The sequence below is a fragment of the Pongo pygmaeus genome, chromosome 11 (genome assembly GCF_028885625.2).
Source record: "Pongo pygmaeus isolate AG05252 chromosome 11, NHGRI_mPonPyg2-v2.0_pri, whole genome shotgun sequence".
In the NCBI taxonomy this organism is placed as follows: domain Eukaryota; kingdom Metazoa; phylum Chordata; class Mammalia; order Primates; family Hominidae; genus Pongo; species Pongo pygmaeus.
Genome location: NC_072384.2, coordinates 113,252,997 through 113,265,978, shown reverse-complemented (window position 1 = coordinate 113,265,978; position 12,982 = coordinate 113,252,997). Strand labels below are relative to the sequence as shown.

General features: G+C 36.4%; 1 protein-coding gene across 3 annotated transcripts in view; it reads right to left on the bottom strand.

Moving 5' to 3' along the window:
- LOC129031782 (PC-esterase domain-containing protein 1B-like) overlaps positions 1–12,982 on the bottom strand; it is a 73,921-nt gene that overhangs the window by 25,179 nt on the left and 35,760 nt on the right. Inside the window, exon 2 of one of the 3 annotated variants that reach the window (XR_010122876.1) lies at positions 4,407–12,695. The exons of 1 other annotated variant lie outside the window; for it this stretch is intronic. The gene's annotated coding sequence lies outside the window, so the exon portion shown is untranslated. Of the gene's footprint in view, positions 1–4,406; positions 12,696–12,982 lie in introns of those variants that run through there. One more of the 3 variants, XR_008501122.1, reaches the window with a different exon arrangement.

The window sequence follows — 12,982 nt, the reverse complement described above, 5'->3', positions numbered from 1 at the left end:
TAAACCCTACCTTAGAGATCTTCCAACGTCATTAAAAGCAAGTGGTATATCAAAAAGATTGATGATGTGTGCTTTGGGATGACTTGACCTTAGATAAAACCAAAGTTTTATGCCTCACTATATATTAACAGGGAGTTTTAAAAATTAGCATCTCAGCTAAGCTGTTTCCATGGCAAGCATCAAAGTTACTGTCTGTCTCCAGGACTGTGGTGAAATGTAGGAGGTGAGAATAAACAAATACAAATAATATCAGAAAGATATTAAACATTTAGTAGAAGAAATAGTTACACAGAATAAATTTTAACATTCCTATTATAAGCAGCAAAGAAAAGCTAATCAGTGAGTATCTGGTTGAAATTGTAGGAAAGAAAACTGTTAAATGTTTATAATGAACAATGAAATGCAACTACAAATTAATTGTACAGTGCTTATTATTATTAGCTAGGAGTAATAATAGTATCTAACACATAAAGCTATTGTTAGAATTAAATGAGACAATAGTGCACAGTGCTAAGCTCAGATGAACTCCTCAAAAATTGTTAGATATTATATTGAATTTAAATATCCTTCCATATTATTTCATTTAAATTACAGTAAAAACATTGATAGCAACTTTCATCATTTCCCTGATGATCTTCTTCCTTGACTTTAATTTTCCCTGAAGCTCTTAAAAGTTTCTCAATCATGCATTTTCCAAGTAGTTTTATGAACCAAGCCAGTAAAGCTACTGTGGATAATACATTGAGTGTATGCCATGGGCTATGTGGGAAAATTGTAGATGAGTGAGCTGAAAGGACCTCAGAGGAAACCTTCCCTTCAATGCAGCCACACAGATTTTGGGAAAATGAAAAGACAGAGGGTTTGGGCTATGTGATGCTGCAGTTTTGCTCAGATGGAAGAGTTATTGGGCCCGGTCCTTTGCAGCATTTACAAAACTACAGCAGGTGCCTAGGGAAGCTTTGGTATTTACAGAAAACACGCTGTTAAGCAACCCTTTATTCTTTCACCCCCTTTTGGTCCCACACCAATCTATTATTAGTTCTGTAGCCAGAGTCATCTTTTTAAGACACATCTGTTAGTCTTGATGAAGGTACTGCTTAAGCAAGAAAAGCAGTCATTTGAGGGAGTCCAGGTTTTTCTCTCTCCCTATTTCTCACCCTTCACAGCCCATCAGACTTGTGAATTCTTCCTCACAAATGTTCTAGGTATCTTCCCCACAGATGTTCTAGGTATCTTCCCCATTTTCTATCCTCACTTCCATGAGACAGGTAGAGGTTTCTATTGTCAAGTCCTGGGACTATTGTGGGAGTACTTTATTGTCTCTCTCTGCTTCTTGACTTGTTCTTTTCCAAGCTTTCCTTCAGAGAATAACCAGAAGGATATTTATCAAATATAAATTTGGCATTTCACTCCCTTATTTAACATTCTACAGGGGCTATCCCCTGACTTACAGGACAAAGCCTAAAATCTTTCGTATGGCTTTCAAGGATATCAGTGATGTCTCCGGCCAACTGTCCAGCCTCAATTCTTAGGCCCTGCTCCTCCCAATAGTTGGATCTTTAACTTCCAGCCATTTAAATTATGCAAAGCTCCCTTACTGTGCCATGATTTTTACCCTCTGAACTTGCATCTGCCTTTCCTTCTATCTAGGACCCTCTCCTCCTGCATTTCCAGAAAATTCATGCTTTCATAAGCTTCAAATCAAAAGTTTTTTCCTATGAAACTTTTGTTATCATTGAAGGTCTTTAATTCATTTACTCATTCCCTTTTGTTTTTGTTCAATTTTATTGAGTCCTTATTATGCACTGGGCCCTTAAATGCTCCTTCTGTTCTGTTCCCACTAAACTTTTCTATTCAGTTATAACAGTGTTCTTATTATGCGATAATTTGTGTTTTTTTTTTCCTGTCTCTTTTTAAAAATACTTAAAGACCTTAAAGGACAAGAGCTATATCTTTTAATCAAATCCTCACAGCTTAGACTAGTGCCTGGCACATAATAGGTACACAATCAATAAGTAATTGAATGTGTGAACTTACCTAGAAGAGTAGGAAAAATTAAAAAGAGGCACTTGGGTTGGGATTATTCTAATAGGGGTTACCTATGCTATGCTCCTGCCAAGACCCAACCCTGTATACTCTTTGCCTGTTCCTCTGTAGAGAAGCACTGAGCAATCATACTGAGTGAGTAGTTGTTGTTTTGTCCTCTTCCTTCTGTGTGAGATAGCTGTTCATTTCATCTGATTGGTACTGCCCACTTAACACTCAGAACAGTAGACGAGCTAGTTGTCTAGAATCCTTATTAGTAAAGAGAAACTTGGGATGAAATAATATCAGAAGATATTGAGTAGTAGTTGTGCAGATCCAGATAACTTTTGAGAGCCATTTTTCTCTTTCCATTTTTGGGAAAATAAGATTCATGCCACTTTTTGCATTGTTACTTTGCCTTCCCACAGCCAATAAATTGGTAACTGGTTGCCGTGAGGAGTAACTATTTTCCTGATTAATTGGATGCATTAGGAGATGCTGATGTGTAGTGAGAATCTTAAAACATACTACATATTCCTGTTGCCAAAATATATTCATGGATGGTTTACTTTCTTTATTTTAAAGGAGACTCATGGAATGCTGAAGCACATATGGAACTTTGCACAGTGCTTTCATTCATTTCCAGCTATGTTTATGCACTTTTGTTTTTGTGGTAACATTTGGGTGGCTCCCAAACATAATTATTATACCATAGTTTGAAGTTTTGATTCAAGAATGAATTTGAAAAATAGCTGTAACACCTGGTGCCATTTATATAATATACTAATATGCTCTTATTGTGGCATTCTGGTTAATGAAAAGTATTAAATTAATGTATAAATCAAAGGGAAAAACAAAACTGAAATTGCAAGCTCACCATAATGTACTTAAAAGCAGTATGTCTCATATCAAGTTATGGTAAATAGCAAAATTTACCAAGAAGACAATTTACAGCCTTAAATGCCTTTATTGTTAATAAAAACATATTAAAGAGTAAGAGATAGTGACCATCTTAAGAAATATGCAGAATAACAACAAAAAAGAACAAAAGAATTTAGAGAAAGAGAATTAGTAATATTAAGGTGAAATTAATTTTAAACACTTTAAAAATTAATAGAAAAGACCAACGTATCAAAAAAAAATTTATTTCAAGACTATAAAATAAATTGAGTGTATTAAAAGTGAAAAACAAAATGAAACAAAAAGTGAAAATAAAATTGAGAAAGGAGACATAACTCTAAGTGCAGAATAAACTTAATTAATTATACATTACTAAATACAAATTAATATTCAAAGCTTTAAAAGTCAAAGATGTTGATCTCTTAACAAAATGTAAATGACCAAGATTGATTCAAGAAAAAGTGAAAAAAATGGAATGACCCAAATAAATATAATAGAAGCAATAAGAAGATTTGCCATGTAGAAAGGCAACAAAACCAGTCTCACAAATAAGTTCTTTCTGACCTTTACAGAAAATAAAATTTCAAAGATTCTTAAATTCTTCCAAGTAATGAGAAGAAAGTGGAAATCTTTCTAATTCATTTTTAAAGCTAGTATAACATATAGTTTGGACATTTGTCCCCATCCAAATCTTATGTTGAATTATAATCCCCAATGCTGGAGGTGGGGCCTGGTGGGAGCTGTTTGGATTATGTGGGCAGATCCCCCCACTTGGTCCTAGCTTTATGATAGTGAGTCCTCATGAGATCTGGTTATTTAAAACTGTGTGGCACCTCCCCTCCACCCCACTTTCTCTCTCTTGCTCCCACTTTTGCCATGTGATACGCCTGCTCCCCTTCATTTTCCGCCATGATTATAAACTTCCTGAGACCTCCCTAAAAGCCAAGCAGATGCCAGAACCATCCTTCCTGTACAGCCTGCAGAACCATGAGTCAATTAAACATATTTTCTTATAAATTACCCAGTCTCAGGTATTTCTTTACAGTAATGTAAGAATGGCCTAATAAAATAGCAACAATGTTAAAGCTGACAAATATACTATAAAAAGAAAAATATAAAATATAGTTTGCAAACATAGATGCAAAAATTCTAAAGAAAATATTTACAAATAGAATCTAGAAATATACTGAAAACTAAGTAGATTTTATTTTAAGAATACAAGGATGGTTCAATATCTGGAAATCAATCAACATCATTTATTACATAATTTTGTTTAAAGGGAACCATATGACTAAACCAGTCAATGCTAATAAGTATTTCAAACAATCAAATAGCCATTTCTAACAAAAATATAAGTGAAATAAGAAGGAAACTGCATAAATAAGATATTGGTTTCCCCAAATCCAACATCTAGTGATTATTCGAGTTGTTAAACAAGAAAACTCTTCCAATTAAAATCAGATATTACACAGGGATACCTGTGATTACCACTGCAACACTGGGAGATTCGAGGGAATGCAATAAGTTAATAAAGTGAAGTAATTGATATAAACGCTATTGGTGGAAAAATTGTGCATTTGAAAATTCAAATTATATGTAAAAGCTTCTTAGAAAAAATGTGGCACAGTATCTGCATAAGAAACAAATATTAAAAAAGTGTTTTCTTAGAAATAGAAATATGTAATTTCCTCATAATATGACTATTCCTTCACAACAGTAATTAGATCTATAAAAATCTTAAAAATAAACTTAAGATCAACCCCCCAAAATAGAGAAAATTAAAAAAAAATTTGACAAAAGACATAAAAGACAAATGATAACCTTGACTATATTCTAAGATGAGAAGAGTTAATATCTTTAAAATGTCAATCTCCACAAAAGTGATGCATAAATTTAATGCATTTTCATCTCATCAGAATAACATTAGCATTTGGTTTGTTCATTTTCAAATTGAATACAATGAGCTTAAGATTCCTATATAACAATACATTTAATGACAGCCAAGAAAAAGTGAAGAATAGTGGGAAAACATTTGACTTACATGAAAATAAAAATATTTTAAAGTAATTAAAATAAAATAAATAATGAATTAGCCCATGATATAAAATCAGGCCAGGAGAAGGGAGGACTCAACATCCTCCAGAATACACAAACATTAAATAGATGACAATGCTGGTATTTTTCTTCAGTGAGGAAAGCCGGTTTATTTAATAAAGAGTGCAGACAAAACTGGCTTTCCTCCTGAAGGAAAACAAAATTAAATTTCTTTGAATTTTTTAATCCAAATGATATAAGAAATAAATTTTAGATAGAACAGAGACCTAAATATAAAACATTAAGACAATGAAAAATTGGGAGATTAAATGTACCATCTATAGGTATAAGAAACCCTTTTAAATAATGTACGAAATCTAGAAGCTATAAAGAAAAGTATGTATTTGGCTATGGAAAACACATAGCTCATCCAAGGGCTATTCCCTTCTTTTATAAGGAGAACTTTCTTGGGCAGGGCATGGTGGCTTACATCTGTAATTCCAGCACTTTGGGAAGCCAAGGTGGGCAGATCATTTCAGGCCAGGAGTTTGAGACCAGCCTAGCCAACATGGTGAAACCCCGTCTCTACTAAAAATACAAAAAAAAAAAATAGCCAGGTGTGGTGGCACATGCCTGTAGTCCCAGCTACTAAGGAGACTGAGGCAGGAGAATCACTGGAACCTGGGAGGAGGAGGTTGCAGTGAGCCGAGATCATGCCACTGCACTTCAGCCTGGGTGACAGAGTGTGATTCCATCTCAAAAAAAAAAAAAAAAAGAAGCTATATGTGAGGGCACATGCTTATGTAATCCCACCTACTCTGGAGGCTGAGGCACACAAGAATTGCTCAAACCCAGGAGGTAGAGGTTGCAGTGAGCTGAGATTGCACCACTATACTCTAGGCTGGATAACAGAGAGAGACTCTGACTCAAAAATAAAATAAAATAAAATAAGAGAAAGAGAGAGCTTTCTCACTGCCCCAGTACCTCTACTTTCTACCTTTGAACACAACCATGTGAAAACACCATGTCTGTATCTTAGAAGCTATCTTATGTCTAACAGTCAATATTTAGGCTTAGGATGAAAAGCTAAAACACTTAGATGGAAGAGAAAAAGGATGAATGGAAAGGGGATGAATCCATGATGTTCCCTCTAAGCCAAGGAACTATCTTAGAATTTCACATCCAAATACCTTGTTGGTAAGATTTTTTTAAAAACGTCTTTTTTGGAAACTGTTATTCAATTACTTCAGTAAACTTTTTTTGTAGTTGATTTGACTAATATAAGCACTTAAAATGTACAGCAAATAGCTTAAAGTCAGTTTTTGTTTTCAAAATGGCGGCACAGAATCAATCTGGCTTCACTACCCACCCTCACCCACAACAGAAAAACCAAAACCAAATAAACAGCACTGAGATTATCACCAGCATTATCCCAGAATTCAAATATAAAGATGAGACAGTTTCCAGGGCCACAAGTAAGTGAAAAAACATTGAGCAAATGATAAGGGAATTGGACTTCCATACCTGTGATGCCCCTCCCACCAGTCAGCTTGGCACCAAGCACATGGGAAGTCTGCCTCTAACTCTTGGTTTCTACACTAGAAAAAGTGAGGTCATGGTGGATGGCCAGTTTCCCCATCATCTTAGGTTCCCTGGCAGGATATCTGTCCCTGCTTCAACACAGCAAAGCTTTCCTAGTGCCTGAAAGGAAAAATATTCCTTAGGATAGGCAGAGACAAAATGTGGAGATGGGACTACCATCCTCAGCCGGGGAAACTCTGCTCTGTAGCTCAGCCGAAGGAGACGCCAAAGCAGAGTGGTCGTTCAGCAGCATCACCCTGTAAGAAGTACTTTACACAGGTCCTCTGCGCATGAACCAGTCTTCCCACACGGCCAGCCTACTATCTGTTTGGGAACCCCCCCCATTCAGGTCAGGCAGCGTTCTGTTTGCTAGAGCACAGGCAAAGCTGGCTTTCAGACGCCATCTAGTGCTAAAAAAGAGGCAGCAACCTAGTGGGGAAAAAAGAAAAGGAATTCATCAGATAAATTACAAAGACTCTAACCAAATGTATCCAATTATAAAACAAAACAAGCCAGACAGAAAAGACTGGAATCAATAACTAATCATTCAATGCAAATACATAAATGTACATCCACAAGAAACAACAGCAAACAGGGAGGAACCATGACCTCTCCAAATTGATAAAACAAGGAACCAGTGAATGACCCTAATGAGCACTATGTGAGCTCTCTGAGCAAGAATTCAACATAAAGTAAAAGTCAAGTGATAGATTTGGGAAAATTGAGCCATAATAGAAAAAGAGTTCTTAAAAAGTAATAAACGTGGAAATATATAAATAAGTAGGTGGAAATATGAGCAAAATATATGACTAGAGTTTTTACAAAAGGACAAGTGCCAGTGACCTGTTAACATATGAAAAGGTTCCTAGACTTCCAAGTAAACAGGGAAATTAAAACTAAAATGACAATTATATGATTTTATACACAGCCCGTTAGAACATTTAAAAATGTATTAGCCATTTTTCATAGAGATTTGCAGAAAAGTACTCTTCTATGCATTGATAGTGAAAATGTTGCTATAACCTCTTTGAAATAACAATCTGGGAAAATCTATGAAAATTTAAAATTCCCTTTGATCCAGTAATATAACCCCCTAGGAAACTCATCCATAAATATGAAAGGGTAGATGTAGAAGAATGCTTAAAACAGCATTATTCAAAATAGTAAAGTTCTCAAACCAAAACTTCACACCTTGGAATATCATGCAGCCACCAAGAGAAATGAATTAGAATGGTTGCAATTTACTCAGAGTTTTCCATGATCAGAGACAAAAGCAAGGTGTCAAGTCACATTACATTATAACAGATTTGAATTTTATTTTAAACAACACCACAAAGAAGTAAATGCCCTGTATTTTCAACTCCAGTATTTAAGATTGTTCTTTACAGGCACCCTAGGGCCTGTTCCATCACTCTTAATATATAACTAAATGATTAGAGCATTAATGATATAAAATATCCACCTGAATTATTAACTACTTATCTTGGTTTTGCCAGAGCAGATGCAGATTAGAGGATATGGCAGTGTGCAGGTTGACAGAAGGATAAGAGGACAGTGGAGTGAAGAATAAAGAAAATGACTACCTTGGAAAATAATACAATATAATTCTATTTATAGATAATATTATATGTGTGCATATGAGGATATGTTATTTTGTGTTCACACATTATTTATTAGAAAAAACAGAACTTAGTTAATTCCTACATATTTTTGGGTGGCCATAATACATTGTTAACTGAATAAAAGGACACCCAGGATAATGAGAATATGATGACATTTTGATGTTTTATTTAAAGGAAATCAAAGCCTTCTGTGTATATATGTGGCTGTATATGCACCGGTGTATATAGGCGAGTGTGTGTATAGGGTGTGTATGTGTGTGTAGGAGAGGAAATTAAGTGAGAAAAGATAAAAGTAATTTTGTAAACCCTGTTTATATTGTTTATCTTGTTACCACAGTTAGATATTGGTTTTATAATTTGGAAAACATCAAATGAATAAATTAGAATAAAAAGTTTATTATTTATTTTTATTATACTTTAAGTTCTAGGGTACATGTGCACAATGTGTAGGTTTGTTATATATGTATACATGTGCCATGTTGGTGTGCTGCACCCATTAACTCATCATTTACATTAGCTATATCTCCTAATGCTATCCCTCCCCACTGCCCCCACCCCACAACAGGCCCCGGTGTGTGATGTTCCCCACCCTGTGTCCAGGTGTTCTCATTGTTCAATTCCCACCTATGAGTGAGAACATGCGGTGTTTGGTTTTCTGTCCTTGTGATAGTTTGTTCAGAATGATGGTTTCCAGCTTCATCCATGTCCCTACAAAGGACATGAACTCATCCTTTTTTATGGCTGCATAGTATTCCATGGTGTATAAGTGCCACATTTTCCTAATCCAGTCTATCATTGATGGACATTTGGGTTGGTTCCAAGTCTTTGCTATTGTGAACAGTGCCACAATAAACATACGTGTGCATGTGTCTTTATAGCAGCATGATTTATAATCCTTTGGGTATATACCCAGTAATGAGATGGCTGGGTCAAATGGTATTTATAGTTCTAGATCCTTGAGGAATCACCACACTGTCTTTCACAATGGTTGAACTAGTTTACAGTCCCACCAACAGTGTAAAAGTGTTGCTATTTCTCCACATCCTTTCCAGCACCTGTTGTTTCCTGACTTGTTAATGATCGCCATTCTAACTGGTGTGAGATGGTATCTTATTGTGGTTTTGATTTGCATTTCTCTGATGGCCAGTGATGATGAGCATTTTTTCATGTGTCTGTTGGCTGCATAAATGTCTTCATTTGAGAAGTGTCTGTTCATATCCTTTGCCCACTTTTTGAGGGGGTTGTTTGATTTTTTCTTGTAAATTTGTTTGAGCTATTTGTAGATTCTGGATATTAGCCCTTTGTCAGATGGGTAGATTGTAAAAATTTTCTACCATTCTGTAGGTTGCGTGTTCACTCTGATGGTAGTTTCTTTTGCTGTGCAGAAGCTCTTTAGTTTAATTAGATCCCATTTGTCAATTTTGGCTTTTGTTGCCATTGCTTTTGGTGTTTTAGTCATGAAGTCCTTGCCTGTGCCTACATCCTGAATGGTATTGCCTAGGTTTTCTTCTAGGCTTTTTATGATTTTAGGTCTAATTTTAAGTCTTTAATCCATCTTGAATTGATTTTTGTATAAGGTGTAAGGAAGGGATCCAGTTTCAGTTTTCTACATATGGCTAGCCAGTTTTCCCAGCATCATTTATTAAATAGGGAATCCTTTCCCCATTTCTTGTTTATGTCAGGTTTGTGAAAGATCAGATGGTTGTAGATTTGTGGTATTATTTCTGAGGGCTCTGTTCTGTTCCATTGGTCTAGATCTCTGTTTTGGTATCAGTACCATGCCGTTTTGGTTACTGTAGACTTGTAGTATAGTTTGAAGTCAGGTAGCATGATGCCTCCAGCTTTGTTCTTTTGGCTTAGGATTGTCTTGGCAATGCGGGCTCTTTTTTGGTTCCATATGAACTTTAAAGTCGTTTTTTCCAATTCTGTGAAGAAAGTCATTGGTAGCTTGATGGGAATGGCACTGAATCTATAAATTATCTTGGGCAGTATGGCCATTTTCATGATATTGATTCTTTCTATCCATGAGCATGGAATGTTCTTCCATTTGTTTATGTCCTCTTTTATTTTGATAAGCAGTGGTTTGTAGTTCTCCTTGAAGAGGTCCTTCACATCCCTTGTAAGTTGGATTCCTAGGTATTTTATTCTCTTTGAAGCAATTGTGAATGTGAGTTTACTCATGATTTGGCTCTCTGATTGTCTGTTATTGGTGTATAGGAATGCTTGTGATTTTTGCACATTGATTTTGTATCCTGAGACTTTGCTGAGTTGCTTATCAGCTTAAGGAGATTTTGGGCTGACACGATGGGGTTTTCTAAATATACAATCACATCATCTGCAAACAGGTACAATTTGACTTCCTCTTTTCCTAATTGAACACCCTTTATTTGTTTCTCCTGCCTGATTGCCCTGGCCAGAACTTCCAACACTATGTTGAATAGGAGTGGTGAGAGGGGGCATCCCTGTCTTGTGCCAGTTTTCAAATGGAATGCTTCCAGTTTTTGCCCATTCAGTATGATATTGTCTGTGGGTTTGTCATAAATAGCTCTTATTATTTTGAGATACGTCCCATCAATACCTAGTTTATTGAGAGTTTTTAGCATGAAGGGCTGTTGAATTTTGTCAAAGGCCTTTTCTGCATCTATTGAGATAATCACATGGTTTTTGTCTTTGGTTCTGTTTATATGATGAATTACGTTTATTGATTTGCGTACATTGAACCCGCCTTGCATCCCAGGGATGAAGCCCACTTGATCATGATGGATAAGCTTTTTGATGTGCTGCTGGATTCGGTTTGCCAGTGTTTTATTGAGGATTTTTGCATTGATGTTCATCAGGGATATTGGTCTAAAATTCTCTTTTTTTGTTGCGTCTGTTCCAGGCTTTGGTATCAGGATGATGCTGGCCTCATAAAATGCATTAGGGAGGATTCCCTCTTTTTCTATTGATTGGAATAGTTTCAGAGGGAATGGTACCAGCTTCTGTTTGTAACTCTGGTAGAATTTGGCTGTGAATCCGTCTGGTCCTGGACTTTTTTTGGTTGGTAGGCTATTAATTATTGCCTAAATTTCAGAGCCTGTTATTGGTCTATTGAGGGATTCAACTTCTTCCTGGTTTAGTCTTGGGAGGGTGTATGTGTCCAGGAATTTATCCATTTCTTCTAGATTTTCTAGTTTATTTTCATAGAGGTGTTTATAGTATTCTCTGGTGGTAGTTTGAATAGAAAGTTTAAGTGCTAATATCTGAGTAAGTTAATAGGAATGAGGTTCCTAATGTGTAATAGGATTATATTTAGGAGGTAAGAAGTCAATGTATTTTCAGCCTCAGAAATCCTTAACTGTTGTTTTCCAGAGCCTGGCATCACCAATCGGTTGCATGTCTTCTTGGGCATGTTAGGGAAGCTGCCATTCAGTATCTAGGACAATTCCCTCACCCAGCATGGCCAGGAGCTAGAGAGCTGGACTGGTGCTAGGAGCCGGATAGGGAGAGAAGCCTGAGGCAGTCATCCTTCTGCTTCTCCACTTCCTGTCTGAAGGAACATGGAGCTGGTGAGAGAGCCAATGAATTTGCAGAGAGATCTAATGTTAAAGAAAGGAGGGGCAGCAGGCAGGAAGTTGAGACACAGACCCCAGCAGTACGTACCACTCATCACCCCCAGCCAAAGGCAGATGGGCCTTTCAAACTCAACAGTTACCAACCCAAAGAACAGAACAAGGGAGTTACTCTGATGCCAGAAAATGTGAAAACACAGAGAAAAATGCTAGGATCGGGTTCCTCTTCACCCCTTAGGTCATGGGGTCACAAACACCTCCATGCCAAGAAGGAAGAAAATATGAGACTGGGCACTTTACCTGCAGACACTGAGTATGTATGTGAAATACTACTTAAAGATACTGGGTTGGCCTGAGCCTCCTGGGATGGATTCAGTCTATTCTGTCTTGCTTCAGTGGAAAAATCAAATCAGTTAATTAAAAAAAAATTCTGACATTGTTTTTATTATTTAAATGCAGTAAAAGTGAAATTGAAACCTGGCTACAGGGATAAATATTGTAAAACATGCTTTCTATTTTTGACAGAAGAGAGATTTTAGAGCAGATGAGTACTGGGCACTAAGGGTGAAGGTGGGTGGGTATCTCTAAGTCAGGAGAGAGCAGGGAAAAGGGAATGTCTAGACATAAGCCAAGTTTTTCCACTTGACAATTTGCCTTTGGCCTATCCTGTTTGTCTTTAGTTGGGCTCAAATAACCAGAAGCTGAAGCTAAGAGGATTGTCCTTTGTTTTGCATGACAGAGTACAGTCCAGCCCAAGCAAGAATTATATTAGAATCTATTACGGAGAAAACAGAGGGAGAGAGAAGGTGCACTTTTGTGGAGGTGTTTTCTTTCAAAATTCTTCTGCATGATCTTTTTTTCCCAAATATAGTTCCAAGGTGTTTATGAGTTCCTTTAAAACGTTTTCTTCTTTTATTATCTCTTTTTTCTTCTTTCCTGCTCTAAGCATGCTTATTTTTATTGATTTTGGACTTCAACCACCCTGCATTTTGTGGGAAATGAAGAGAGTTAGAAAAGTGAGTCAATAAATTGAGTGCTAGGACAGAGGAAAGACATTCAACAGAGGATTATTGCCAACCTATTTGCCTAAATTCTCAATTTACTATGCTAGGGATTTGGTTTAAGTAGTGGATCAAAGTGTTCAGTGATTTTAGGACTGCATATGCAGATGCTGCTCACTGGAATGTGGACATTTAAAAGATGGGTTTATTTATTCAACAAATATTTATTGAGCAATAAGTATAGCCAGCTACTAGTGAAATGGCAGTG